General features: G+C 34.7%; 1 protein-coding gene across 2 annotated transcripts in view; it reads left to right on the forward strand.

The window, feature by feature from the left end:
- Window positions 1–16,031, forward strand: part of VWC2L (von Willebrand factor C domain containing 2 like) — a 155,870-nt gene that overhangs the window by 27,452 nt on the left and 112,387 nt on the right. The gene's annotated exons all lie outside the window — the stretch shown is intronic.

The raw sequence follows: 16,031 nt of genomic DNA on the forward strand, positions 1-16,031 counted from the left end.
CCAGAATTTGGCATTATGTGAGATCACCTACTAATCTTTTTCTCTTGCAGAATTATAATTAGTGAAAAGAGGTATTTAGGTTATTTAGCCAAAGAAAAAACACAAGCAACGCTGATTGTTTTTATAATACTTGTAGTGTTTTAGTATCTTCTCAAATGACTTATAAAGAACTCTTATGACATTTCTTCAGGCACAGTTTCTATTATTTCTGATTGTGTAAATCTCTTGAGTCTAATACTACTGCACACCTGGCTTCTCTTTCTCTTCTTATCCCTCTCATCCAACTGACGTGTGTCATAGTGAGCATCTCTCTGACTTAGAAGGTGGAGATAAATATCCTGAAGTTCAAGCCGATCTAATATATGCAAAGGTATCAAATTTAAGACTTTATATTCTTAAAAGGATATTGAAGAAACTGGAAAAGATACAGGGAAGAAAAATAAGATGATTTAATGGTTGAAAAACAGGACCTATTAGGACAGACTGAAGGAGTTTGCATAATTTGCCCTGGAAAAGAGAAGGCTCCAGGGAGACCTAACTGTCATCAAGTATATGAATGGTTAGTCTAAAGTAGAAGAGCACCTGTTATTTTTCATTTTCTCCAAGGACAGAAGGAAGAAAAAATCAGCTACCTAATCAATCTTTAAAAATAGGATTGACAAGTCTTTGACTAAAGACCGTTTTTTTCTAGAAACAACTGTCTAAACAGGTCCTTGAGGATCTTGTCTTCCCTGGAAGGCCCTGGTTGGCTATGTTACACATTTAGGGTAAACAAAACTATACTGAAAGTTAAAAACTCTCATCTGGACATGCTCAGAATACTCAGAGAATTAAAGACTGTATATTTAGAATACAGGTTTTACACATGCATCTGCCACGTCATACTAGGTACTGACCACCCAAACCAATAGTATATCCAGAGTTGATGTTTATGTCAAATGTTAAATCAGCCACTACAAACTAGTTACACTGAATTTTATGTCACCCAAGATTATCCTATTTCTGTCACATGCCACAGTAGAAATCTGTCCTAGAATGAAACTCTCTTTGTACAAAGATATATAATGAATGAACTTTAATTGTTCGATTAATTAGGTAATTAATTAGTAACCCATTCGTATTCCTGAAAAACATATGTTGAGAGAACAAAACATATTAGTTAGGTTTTCCAATTTTTTGTTCATGAAGCACTACAAAACAACCACTTCTGTTCCCTTTTGCCATTTCCAAGCAAACTTTTTTCTTTTTTAAATAAGGAAAGTTAACCTGAATTAAGGCTTCCCTGGTGGCGCAGTGGTTGAGAGTCCGCCTGTCGATGCAGGGGACGCGGGTTCGTGCCCGGGTCTAGGAAGATCCCACATGCCGCGGAGCGGCTGGGCCCGTGAGCCATGGCCGCTGAGCCTGCGTGTCCGGAGCCTGTGCTCCGCAACGGGAGAGGCCACAACGGTGAGAGGCCCAGGTACCGCAAAAAAAAAAAAAAAAATTAACCTGAATTAAAATTAGCCCAAAGACTAATTCTGAATGTAATATAACATTATGACATGTTATCTTTTTTATTATTAAATGCCACTAATTAGTCACTTATGCCCCAAAAGTAAAGTATAATCATTGTCAAAGAAGAGCATATTGAGGACTGCTGGAGAATCCTTATGACCATGTACCAGTATTTTTGAGTGAGCAGACTGAGCCCCAATGCTTGCTGACTCTTTCGTAGTTCAGAAAATAGAAACAGATGACCCATGTGCAGAAGAGCCAGGTGGGAAATAGAGGTTTACTCTGACAGAATATAACTAGAACAATTTCTTAAATTTCCAACACATGATAAGACTATCTTATTCTAAATGACAAGATTCATTTGCCCAGTATAAACTATTTTTAAAGCATTGTACTATTTTCTTAGATTTTGAAAAAAAAAAACAAGAAGATAAACATCTACCCTCAGGATTCAAGGTAGAGGCAATAGATCCTAATTTGTAAACAGTTCTATAATATTTTCTATATTTTCTTAAATCTTCATAAATGTTGAAAAAATTTAGTTTGCACAAATGCGGACTATCTTGGCTGCCAAACTCTTTCTTCATACTAAGATTGATTTTTCCGCCTTCCTGAATTACAACTTGCCAAGAGCAAGAGACATTAAAGATATAAAATGAAAGTTTAAAGCAATAGAATCTACCACAAACAGTATTCAGCTAATATCAAAATCTTTGTTCTCAGATTAGAGCAAGAAAAAAAAAAAAGGAAGTACAATGATATATATGTAGGTATATGAAGTTTTCCCAGAAAACAGTAGTTTACCAATAAAAATGTAACAATTGCTCTTACAAGTAAGTATTTTTAATATTATAAAGTGCAAGGTAATCTGATCCCTAGATAGATAATGATAGCCTCTTTATTCTCCATAATATAATTTGTAAGAATAAATATAAAGACATACTTCTAAAATTTTTCTCTAATGATGTAAAAAAGAAGAAAGAAGTTTTAATTTCTTGGTCTCAAGAATTTCTTGGTCGCAAGAATTTCCAGTGGTTATCAATAAATATAGCCATTAAAAATACTCTATTCTTATTAAAGTTAGTTTAGCACCAAGAAAAGTCTATTAATTTAGTCTGAATAAAATACAATAGAAACGTTAAGGAAAGATGTGAATGGCTGGGCATACACAAAACAGGAGAAGAAGGAAAGTAATTTTTTATTTGGGGAGGATTATGTGATTGATATAGGAACTTATTGTTTTAAACAATTTTATTAAGCATCTGCTTCTCCCTTCTCTATATATCTTCATGAGCTAGCAATCCAAATGCCTTCCTGAAAGATCTAACATTTCTAGATTGTTTTTCTTCCTCCAAGATTGTGTTACTTTGGCCTGTCTTTCAGCTCCAGTCCTTTCCATGGGAATTAATATTCTTTATGTTTTTTTTGTTTTTATAATATGAAAAATAGGTTAGCACAGCACCTACTTAAAGAAAATATTTCTATTTTGGAGTGTCATGTAAATATTTTAAATATTCGGTAACTGACCATTCATTTAACTAGTGAAGTATTTGATCATTAGATCATCCAAATGACTAACTGCAATTTTTTTTTTTTTTACATTTCATCTGTCAGTATGTCAGTGAGTTCTCTGTTTTCGTTGGAATATATAGTCAGTCATTATTCATGGTTCGGAAAAAAAGTCACTTCATGAAAAATTGAAATAGAGAGGAACCACCCACAAAATCATCCATGCACATTAAATGAGGAGTTTTCATATCCTTTTCAACTAAACTGAAGTTGTCATAACCCCTGTTCAAATATTTAATTTCATATCCCTTACTCTCTTCCAGTTTATTAGTGATACAAATAAAGAAGGGAATAGATTAGCCAAAAGGTAAATGGAAAGAAGACAGCAAAGGGATGGGAAGTGCACAAATAAGAGAGAGGACTTTAGAGCCATCCAACGCCTTCTAAAGATGCTTGGGTAAAACGCTGCTTTGTGTTGACACATATAATATACAAAGAGCCCCTTGAAATAAATAAGAGAGAAAATTCCACAGGGAAGAAAATAGGCAAAGGGTATACAAAGAAAATTCAGAGAAGAAAACCAAATGTCTAATAAATATATGAAAACACGCTTAACCTCACAAGGGATCAGGGTGATAGAAATTAAAACAATAAGATACTAATATTGCATTGATAATAATTTGAGATTGATGATACCTCAAATCAGCAAAGATACTAAGAGTTGAGAAAATGTTGGAACAACTTTTAAGAAATTTGAAGTCAGCAGTTCTACTTTTTGTACTTTGTCCCACATTCATGCACTAAATTTCCACTGCATTTTAAGAGCATAAAGGTCAGAGAAATGTAATAGTACTTCAATGGAGTAATGAAAATATATTGCAGCCTTTAAAAAGATCCTAACATTTTTCACTGCTGTGTAAAATAAGCAAGGAGTGTATGGTAGACTACAAATAGTTTATACATAATAATGTGTTCTATATATAATTTGTACATTTTAAGTGATATATAAGACATTTTTATTTTTAACTGATATATAATTTCAAATGGATAGATATTACATTTATATGTACATAGGAAAAGAGCCAAGTGTGGATACACAATAGAATATTAACAATGATTCAATGATTACTTTTAGGGAATAAAAGTGTGAAGGTAAAAGTAGGGGAGACAAGAGTTAATCTCTTTAAAATATTAAATCTTTACAGATTGATAATAAAAACAGCAGAAAAGTACAAACAGGCAGTTCACAAACAAAATACAAATGTTCAAAAAATATAAAAATTATTCAACCTCACTAACAAATTTGCTTTTTATTTTTTAAACCCTCCTTTATTATGTTTGTATGTAGCATAGGGAAAGTTCTGTAAGAATACACGCCAAATTTTTAACAGTTATCCAGTGATCAGAAGAGTAATTAAAGAGGAGAAGTGAGAAGGTAGAAGCAGAGAACTTTGACTTTTTATTTCATGGGCCTCTTTACTGATTGAATTTTCAAAAATCTATTTTTTATAAGGTAAAAGGTTTTACCAAACCTTTAAAGAAAAGATAATTCTAATGTCATTTAAACTCTTCCAGAGGAGAGACAAGAACAGTTTTTTTCTGAAGTACAATACTGATACAAACCAAAGATTACAAACTAAGAAAAAGTAATGGGGATCTATTAAAATACAAAATCCCCAATCATATATTATATCACCCAATGGGTCTAGAGCAGCATTCTTCAATCAATCACATGAACCCTTCTGCCAGAAAATATATGATAATTATACTAAGGAGATGGAATAAATATAGAGTCTCCCATCGTCTCAGGTCAGGTTTTAATCTCAGCTGAGTTTTGGTATCAAAATTGTGAAAAGACATTGGGTTTTCAGAGACTGTGGGAAAGGGATTGTATATTTGTGTTAGCAAACAGAATTTAGCAGTAGGTTAAAATAATTGTGCATTCTGACAAAGTGGAGTTTACAAAGATAGTTCAAAATTAGGAACTCTATATTAATATAATTTATCCTATTACTAAATTCAAGAGAAAATCATATTATTTCTATCTAAATATACACACACATATATAAAGATGACTAAAACTCTTGATAAAATAAGACTAAGTGGATATAAAATATATTGACCTCAGCCCCAAAAGACAGAATTATGCTTAACAGGTACACATTAAAGGCATTCTTGATAAAGTCAGGAACAAGACAAGGCTGTCCACTATTATTCAAAATGTCAGATTGTAGATATGAACTAGCTAGTATAATTAGAAAAGAAAGAATTCAGAGGACAAAAATTAGGAGCCAAAACTACTACCATTTGCATATTATATGAGAGTATACTTGAAAAACCCAAGACTATAGACTAAAAACTGCTATAACGAAAATTTAGAAATATAGCAGGGTACAAAATGAGAATACAGAGCTCTCTCTCTCTCTCTCTCTCTCTCTCTCTCTCTCTATATATATATATGTATAGGTACGTATATTATGAAAGTAAAATTGTGGCATTGGTACATGATGCAGAGATATCAATGGAATATAAGAAACTTCACAAACAGACCTAACATACATATGAAAATTGATACATGATAGATAAAATAGCATTTCAAATCAATGGGGGAAAGTTAATTTGTAGAAGAAATGGTGTTGGGACAACTGGATAGTTGTCTGAAAAAAATAATTTTAAAGTCCTACATTATTTCATAATTCAAGAAAACTTTCAATTCAACAAAGATTTAAATATAAGCTATTTTCCCAAACAGTACAAAAAGAAAACCTAGACATTTGATTTTTAATCCTGAAGTGGCTAGATTTTAAAATCAAACAAAAAAATCTCCACAAAGCAAACAAAACACCACTGTAAACAAATAAAAAACTAAGGGAAAAATCATCTTATATCACAAAGGGTTAATGTCTCTCATAGATAAAGATCTCTTTGAAACTAATAAGGAAAAAGATCAACAACTCAATCTTAAAAATGGGCAAAGAACTTCAAAAGTTATTCCACAAGAAACAAAATTTCCTAAAACATACAAGAAATTGCTAAAAGGAAAATGCAAATTAAAATTTGATGCCAGTTTTTTCCTTATGGATTGGCCAAATATCCTATAATTTAATAACCTACTTTGTTGTTGATACCTGTGGTAAAACAGGCAGTCTTTCACATCACTGGTGAATGTATGAATTGGTACAATCCCCATGGAAGGAAATTGGACAATATATGTCAAAATTAAAGTACATATATCTTTTATCTCAGCAATTCCACTTCTATTTACAGATGTGTGAAATGACAAATAATGTCATTCATCTTCTATGTTGTACTTCAGATTTACTACTAATAAAGAATAATCAGAAAATTTGTAAAAAATAACTTTAAATTTCCTTTTAACATGCTATTAGTTGATAGTCAAAAGAGATAATTTCTTTCTTTAAATACTCAAATATTTTTATTGATTTATAATTTTATTAGCTTCTATTTACCTTTATGTTTTTCCTCTCATATAATACATTTTAAACTAATTTCAAATGGCTCAAAACTGTGAAACCAATAGAAATCTACTCAGAATCAACAAATAATAGGCTACTTAAAAACATTAAAATAGATATTAATGTGTGGAGGATATATATATAGAGAGAGAGAGATTAAAAAGTCACAAAACCTTACTAAGAACTATTTTTTAAAATAGTAAGGAGCCATAACTGATTTCTAAATGTGAAAAATGAAATTTGTTAGAATGCTATTTTTCTAATGATAAATGGAAATCTATCAAATTTTCCATGTAATGTAATTTTCTTTTGTAAGTTGGCAAAAGTTGGAAAATTTAAATACACGATAAAGAATGTACTTGGTGGGCTTCCCTGGTGGCGCAGTGGCTGGGAATCCACCTGCCAGTGCAGGGGATGCGGGTTCGATCCCTGGTCCGGGAAGATCCCACATGCCACGGGGCAGCTAGGCCTGTGCGCCACAACTAACTGCTGAGCCCATGTGCCACAGCTACTGAAACCTGCGCGCGCCTAGAGCTGGAGCTCCGCAACAAGAGAAGCCACCACAATGAGAAGCACATGTACCACAACGAAGAGTAGCCCCTGCTCACTGGAACTAGAGAAGGCCCCCGCGCAGCAACGAAGACCCAATGCAGCCAAAAATAAACAAATAAATAAATTAAAAAAAAAGAATGTACTTGGTAAGTTTGGGGAATTCAATCTACCAGATATATTAAAATAATATGTAAAGATATAATAGTTTTAAACAGTGTGATAGTGGAACAAAAATAAATCAATAAATAGAACAGAAAATCAGAAAGTAATTCACATTTATATCACAATTTAGCATACAATTAAGGTGACATCCAAGTAGCTGATGAAAGAATGTGTTATTCTAAAAATAAAGGTCAATCATTTTTTACAAAAGTGAAATTACATTCCTGTATTACCCATTATACAAAAGTAACTATCAGTTGGCTTAAAGATCTAAATCTAAAAAATGAGATCATAAAGGGATTTGTTTTTAACATAAACATTAGCTTACTCTTAGGATCAGGATGGTCTTCCTAAACATAAATGCAAATAAAGAATTTATAAAAGGAAAAATTAAAAGTAGATAACATAATTTTATCCTTAAATTTCTTAAAAAATTAACTTTGGAAAGGTAAGATGCAACAGGCACTCTCAAGCACTACTGATGAGAGTGTAAACCAATATATCTTCTCTGAAGGGCAGTAAAAGTGTGTGGACCTTTGATAGAGCAATGTGGCTTCTAGAAATTGATCAAAAATAAATAATCAGATAAGAATATAAACATGTTATATAGAGAGGTATTTATTACAGAGTTGTTTATAATAGCAAAATCTTGGAAAACCTGAAACCTAAATATTTGACAATAAGGAGGTTGTTTAAAAAACCATAGTATATCTACATGGACTAACTACTAAAAAATTGTTACAAATGATGTCATGGAAGAAAAATTAAGGACATCTCCACAAAAAGAATGCACGTTCAGAGTATATTATTAAATTAAACTAGTGGGCCAGAAAGCAGTATTTTTAAAATAATTTTGTTAAAAAGAAAATGTATGTATAGAAAAACACTGGAAGAAAATACTTCAAAACGTTAATGGCACATAACTCTGAATAGTAGTAGGCTAATGAATGATTTTTACATTTTTTTCCCTTTGCTAGCCCCTAGTTTCTAAATTTCCTACAACAAGTCTGCATCATCCCTGTGATTTAAAATTACTATTTAAAGGAGAAAATAGAAAAATTCTTTAAAAAGATAATGTAAAATTTTTTCTATTTTTATGATTTAATAATCAATGACATGCCACTTATTAGAAATTGCACTGATTCCTTGTTATAATTTGTACTCCATAGTTAATTAACCAACTAATAATTCTACCACTTGACTTTCAAATCCTTTAACTGTGAGATTCTTTGTAAAGAATTTGGAAAACATCATTGCCCATTTTATGTACCTATTAGGGTAATTGTTAAAGTATTCACTTAAGTCTATGCATTTACATTTTCATGAAGCTATTTTGCAAACTCAGCCTTTTAAGTTTGAAAATTAGATGCAAGTCTTTCACCTTAATTTGATATTTTCTCACTTCCTCTTAGGGAGACAATTAGTAACAAATGAAACACAGACATTAAACAAACACACTGAAGATGAAATATTTTCTGGCACTTGCACATATCCATTGGCTACAGAGCCCCTGAAATAGTTTGTGATGAAAGCATACCCTATGAAGGGCAGTTTCAAAGCCTGCCTTTCATTGACTTCATAACTGAAAGTCAGAATTATCATATTCGTATAAAGTAGATGTCAAAACAGAGTAATTATAAATAGTTATTTTAATAGGCCACAATTTCCTATTGCTTCCATAAAGCTTCCTCCAAAGTATGAAAGGAAATATTTTTATTTATGTTGTCTTAAACCAACAGGATTCCCTCTCATATCATCAGCAAATTAGATTTCAAAAAGATTATTTTACAAAGTTGACACAATGAAAATTAATGCCACATTCATTTCCCGCTAATTGCATCTCTACTTAATTATCGGGGCCCCCCAGTCCTTCAGAAAATGAAGGGAAGAAGGCCAACATCTGCAAAAATGAGAACTTTTCTCTTTTTTCTCCTTAACATATAGAAAGTGCTTAGGGACTATGTTTTCCCTATGTAATCATCTAGAATATTGGGTCTGGTCCTCCCACAAAGTACACACTCCTAGTTGAGAAGAGATATGTTAAGAAGTAGACCTCACTCCTTCGAGTGCTACGTAGTACTCTGATGTTCAGCTCACCACCCCCAAAGGGAGCCTACGGGCCCTGAAGAAGGGTAATGCACACACATGTACTGAATGTCTCATTCTTACACATTCAGATAACCTCACAGATAATCTGGTTCAAAACCAGTAGGTTGGTAGAGGGTTGAATAAATCTCCCCAAACTGCCCATGCATTTCTATTCTTAACCCCACCTTCTCTCTTATTCTTGAGCTTCTCTTCAACTATGTTTTTATAGAATAGTGCTGACTTCTAGGATTGTATACAGTAATCTCTAACAAAACACCTCTGAACTGTGGATGATGGCAAAAGGGCAACTGGGATCACTAACATATTTATAGTTGGATGCCCCTCAAATGAGAAAAGGGAAATGGGAAGTTCTTGCATGCATACTTATCTTGCTTACACTAGCTTCATTTGTACAATCCTTAGGAGTTGGATTTGATTCTAAGAGTTAACTGAATGGGGGGCGGGGTCTGATGGGAAAGCCAAGGCATTTGGTCTTGCCAAGTCTTATCTAAGGGAGGCTTGAGTTGTTGGCCATGGGAGAGCCTCCCCGAGGGAGCAACACAACTGCTCGTGTCAGGGATATGGGGCTGCTGTTCCATAATGACCCCCAAGCTCTTGCTCACACAGTCCAGGCATCCGTGTAGCTCTCAGAGGCACTCAGAGACCAATGGGTCACTACCGATGACACACAAAGTAAGGCAGTTTCCCTTCATCCAAACCTCCTTCCTGAGGTAGACACGTTAGAAAGTTGCATTCCCTCCTTTACCTCATTGTCTTTGCCATGTAGAAACTCAGGCTTTTCAGATGCAGAAAAAGCCATGTCCATCCACCACCGGCACCTCTTTTCCCCTTCACTAATTACTAATGTAAACCTTGTGTACAAGGTCAGACAAAAACAAAACAAGGTTGCCATGCAAATTGTGTTCCTTGACCTGCTTTGAATTTGAATGTCTTCTAAAGCACTGGGCAAGATGAGCCTGGGGGGCCTCGAGGAAGGTATTGCTCTATCTTCCTCAGAAGTTTCAGAGGTCTGAAGCAAGAGCATCTAGCAGACTCATCTCTTAGGCACAGATTCCCTTTCTTACAGATAAGACCAAACTTCTTGGGATTCTACATCCCACTTCACTGGTAAAGACGGGATCCAGAATTCTGGGTCCTCTTGCAAAGATCCTAACACCTCCCTGGCCAGCAGTCACAGCCTCATCCTCATCGGTGGGCTTGAGACACTTAAGACTGATTTCTCCCTGCTTAGCTCAGACCCCACCAGGAGCCCAGGACCACCAAGTCACCCCTCATCCCCGGGACTCTGATCTCCATATGGTGCTATGAGCTGAGAGGTAACACCCCAAGTCACCACTTTCCAGTCCTGGCCTCTGATTTTTAGTTCTCCGTCACACCTACTGCCACCTGAATCGTATATATTTTACCTGTTTAGTTGCTTGCCTCCCCTGCTCACAGAAGTACAAAGTTCATGCGAAGATTTTTGTCTCTTTTGTTCACTGTTGTATTCCTACTACCTACAACACATTGTAGGTGCATATATATGTTTGTGAATAAATGAATGAATGCACCTCTGTATTGTGCCTTTGGAAGAGCCAAAATTAAATAAGAAGATTGATTCTTTGAGTTCTTTTAGCTTCTCTTTTGAGAAGTCTCAGTCTTCTATTTCACAGAGAAGAGCTTTCAAATGTAGAGCTTAGGAGGCATTGTGTGGTGGGAAGGAGGGTGCTTATCAGATATTTTTCCTAATTAAGTTTGCTTTAATTTACCACTAGGATTAGTGGTACATATATTGACAGGAGGCATATCAAGGTGATCTAGTAGAGACAGACTGGTTTCCAGGGGAAACTGAGTCAGCTTGACATCTTACTGCTTTATAACCTTGCTAGGGACACCTAAAGCTTCTGTTTCTTAAGAAATGACTGCATGTAACATATGAGTCACTTCGGTGCAAAATTAATGTAATGCTTTAGCCAGTATTATCTACAATGATATATTTCGTCTAACAATAGGGATTGGACTATTTACGAGTTAAGGAAGCCTCGAGCATTGAGTGAATATGTGATTTGTCAGTATTTGGTAAACAGAGTCGGAAAATGGGACTTGATATCAGGGCAGAGGGAGCACTGATTGCAGGGGATAATATTTAATTTTAGAAATCAAACTGTGCAACCGAAAAAGATATCAGAAATATGGCATAAAACAGGGACGAAGGAAACTTGCTAACCAATATCTTTTCTGGCATATAGTGGTTGGGAAACTCTCTAAGGATGGCTGAGGCTCAGGTAGGAAGCCCTTGCAGTAAGACCTCTGATGTTTAAATGGAGCTCTGAGCTGCTTCAAATCAAACTATCAGAAATGTTAACCTCTTTTGAAACATATTTATGGTTGGATGCCCCTCAATTGAGAAAAAGGAAATGGGAAGTTCCTGCATGCATACTTATTTTGCTTGCACTAGCTCCATTTGTACAAGGTGATGGCAATGAGCAGCCATAAATGCTGCTGCTGGTCAGGGTAGTAACTAGCCAGGCCTGAGTCCTCTCCTCCTTTCACCCGTCACTTTTATGCGTTCTGCAGAAAGGTCCATGAGGCAACATACCTGCCTTCTGGAAGGCAAAGCTCAGTTAGTTTCCAACAACATTAAATAACAAAATAGTTGGCAGTGTTGTATCCAAATCTTAAAAGCCTGCTCATTCCAACTTTATGTGTTGGGATTTAAAACAGAGGGAAGATGCAGGGCACCAGGGGCTGATGGCCTGTGTTGAAGATGTGGGATTCTCCGTGTCTGTTTTATCCTACCTGCTTTGATTTGATTTGATTTGATGATTTCTTTAAGAATGGAGATAGATGACAGTACGCAGCAGCAAGGGAAGAAAACTGCGGTGTAGAGGAGGGCGCGCGAGCCTCTCAAGCCAGGTGGATGGCCAAAAACTTAACTGGATTCTGTTTTAACTCCCAGTAAATGCAATAGTCAGATTCCTAACCTCAGTGAAGTAATCAGCCACCATGCAACGTCATCTGAGATGTACCGAAAGCTGTTCAACCCATCAAAAATAGTGCCCCTTCGAGCTCGCCAACGTACATGCCCACATATACTTTCATACATGCTTTCATGCTCATAATTTCTTTTATTTTAAAATTTTTCATAATTAATGTCACTAAAAACTTGAGAAAAATAGCTAGTACCTCAGGTATGAATGACACCAATTAAGTTACATATATTTTTCTTGGGTTTATCAGATGACTAGATCATCAAACATAGGCCCAGTTAGTTTAAATGTGGGGAAGAGTAAACCCGGGATAATAGGGAAACCGTAGGAAGGTACTGGACCAGAGAAAGAGAGAACGCCTGACACAGGTGCCTTTAGGATGAGAGAGGGAGCCGTGAACGCTGGGAGGTTGAAATGAACCGACATGTCTGCCGTGGTGCATGTTGAGGGATATAGTTGCCTTTTCATATATTTCCTCAATGACTGATCTAATAATAATAATTAACCTAACTACTAAGAGAAGCACTAGCTTTCATTTATTGCAGGGGAGGAAACTGAGACTAAAGTATATAAATTACCGTCCGATATACAGCTGGGATTTGAACCATGCTCTATCCAACTTCAAAGCCATAGTGTCTAACCAGTTGTTCTCAAAGTAGCCCTGGGCCAGCAACATCACCATTATCTAGAAACTAGTCAGAGATGCACATTTCTGAGCCCATCCCAAATCTACAGAATCAGAAATCCTGGGAGTGGGACCCAACATTCTGTGCCTTAACAAGCCTTCTAGGTGATTCTGACGCTCAAAGTTTGAGAACCATGGACTTCTTCGCAGGTGTCTGTTAGGGAGTCTGTTCTCTTTCAAATAAAGGATGTGTGTGTTGGGGGAAGCTAGGGGAGTAAAAGGTGAATAACTGTTAGTCAGTGGTATCAGAGATAATGTTATACCAGGACAAGAAGTAAGACAAGGCTGGAAGGGTTAGACACAAAATGCCCTGGAGTCAAAGCAAGGGCACTTAGGTTGGAAAGGATCCAGGAATGGTAAATCCCAATAGGGGCAAATGCAGGTCCCCCAGGGCCTAGAAGTGATGTAGGTGGGACATACCAGGAAGATGATATTCAAGGGAAGCTGTCAAGAATGGTCACACCCAAAGAGATTTCTTAATAACAAAGCCGTGATCATTGAGAACAAAATTCAACTGATTTTTAAAGGCAGCAAAAGTCACTAAGGAAGGCACAGTAATGAAAGGAAAGGCAACGTGAGACACTGATCTGCTATGAAGTGATTGTTTCAAGTAAATTATTTTCTGAATTTAAGTTATGATAACAATTAACATTTTATAAGTCATAAATATATTTAAGAATATTTTAATCCCTTTAAATAGCTGTGTCAAGGTCTAACTGACATAAAATGAACTCCACATTTTTTAAGTGTACAATTTGATGTTTTGACATATGTATACCTGTGAAACTACTATTGTAGTCGGGGAAGTGCCCATACCTATCACTCCCAAAACTTTCCTCATGTTCCTTTGTAATCCTTCCCTTTAGCTCTTCTCTGCCCCATCCCATCCCCGGCAACCTCTGTTCTGCTTTCTGTCATTATACATAAATTTGCATTTCTTAGAACTTGGTATACATGTAATTGTTCAGTATGTACTCTCTTGTCTGAATTCTTTCATTCAGCATGATTATTTTGAAATTCATCCATGTAGCGTGTATTCTAGTTCATTCCTTCTTTATTTCCGAATGGTACTCAGTTATATAGATATACCACCATATAATTTATCCATTCACTTGTTCATGGACATTGGACTGTTTCCAGTTTTTGATTATTACAAATAAAGCTGTCAAACATTCTCGCACAAGTCTTTTTATGGATATATGCTTTATTTTCTATTGTGAAAATACCTAGAAGTGGAATACTAGATCATATGGTATGTGTATATTTCACTATTTTTTCTTTAATGCCAAACTGTTTCAGAGTGGCTGTATTATTTGAAATTTCCATCAAAAATGTGTGAGAATGCCAATTCCTGTACCTGTCATCAGTGCTTGGGATCACCAGTCCTGTTTAATTTTGGCTACTCTAATAGAAGTGCATTATTATTCTATTATGGTTTTAAATTGCATTTTTCTAATGGCTAGTGATGTTGAGCGTCTTTTCATATGCTAATTTTCCATCTGTATATCTGCTTTAGAGAAATGTCTGTTCAAATCATTGGCCAATTTTTTAAAGTTGGGTTTTTGTTTCTGTATTATTGAGTTTCCAGAGTTCTTTATATGTTCTAGAGACAAGTTCTTTATTAGACACATGATTTGCAAATATTTTCTTCCAGTCTGTGGTATCTCTTTTCATCCCCTTAACAGTGTCATTTGAAGAGCAAAAGTTTTTAATTATGACAAATTCCAATTTATGTTTTCTTTTATAAATTTTGCTTTTAGTGTTGTAACGAAGAAATCTTGGCCTAACCCAGAGTCAAAAGTATTTTTCCTGTTTTCTTCTAGAAATATTTTAGATTTGACATTTAGAATGATGATTCATTTTGCATTATACTGTGAATATGATGCAAGGAATTGAATTTTTTTTTAATATGGATATCCAGTTGTTTTAATACCATTTGTTAAAAAGACTATTTTTTCTCCACTGAACTGTATTTGTACATTTGCTAAAAATCAGTTGTCTATTTATGCCTATATACATTTTCATCTATTTCTGAACTCTCCATTCCGTTCCACTAAGGTTATTTTGGCTAGTCTATTTCCTTTGCATTTCTTTCTGAATTTTAGTATCAGTTTATCAGTTTCTACAAAAGAAAAAGTCTGTTTTGATTGGCATTACATTGAATATTTTACATCAATTTGAGGAGAATTGACATTTTATCAGTATTGAGTCTCCCAATTTATGAACATGATTATCTCTATTTAGTTCTTTAATTTCTCTCATCAGTGTTTTGATCAGTTTTATTCCAAAGTATTTTCTTTTTTTAATGCTACTGTAGTTAGTATACATTTTTTTAAATCTTATTATTTGCTAACATATAGAAATAAAATTGATAGTTGGATATGGATTTTGGATCCTGAAACATTGTTAAACTCAATTATTAAATCTAGGGGTTTTTTTGTTTTTGGTTTTTTTGTAGATTCCATTGGAATTTCTACATAAACAAGCACGTTACCAGCAAAGACAGTTCCATTCCTTTCTTACCAATCTGAATGCCTTTTAGTTCTCTTTTTCTATCTTATTACACTTGCTAGAATATCTTAAATGGTATTGAATAGAAGTGCTAAAACCATATATCCTTGTGCTTTTCAGATATGGACTAAAACTCATTCAGTCTTTCCCAATTAAATGTGCTTTTACCTGGAGCTATTTCACAGATGCCTATATCAGGCTGAGGAACTCCCTTTCTATTCCTACTTTGCCAAGAGATTTTATCAGGGATGGAGACTGAGTTTTGTTAAGAGTTTTTCAGTATCTACAGAGATGATCATGTGATTTTCTTTTATAATTATAAATATAGTGAATTACATTGATTATTTTTAAATATTAAGCCAACCTTCCATTTCTCAGGTAAACTTCATTTGGTCATGAAGTACTATCCTTTTTAAATGTTGTTGGATTTTATTTGCTAAATTTGTGTTTAAATTTTTTTTATATAAGTTTATGAGGCATATTAATCTGTAGATTTCTGTTCTTATAATGTCTTTGTTAGGTTTGGGTATCAACGTATTGCTGACCACATAGAATGAGTTAGGA

The sequence above is a fragment of the Orcinus orca genome, chromosome 7 (genome assembly GCF_937001465.1).
Source record: "Orcinus orca chromosome 7, mOrcOrc1.1, whole genome shotgun sequence".
Classification (NCBI taxonomy): domain Eukaryota; kingdom Metazoa; phylum Chordata; class Mammalia; order Artiodactyla; family Delphinidae; genus Orcinus; species Orcinus orca.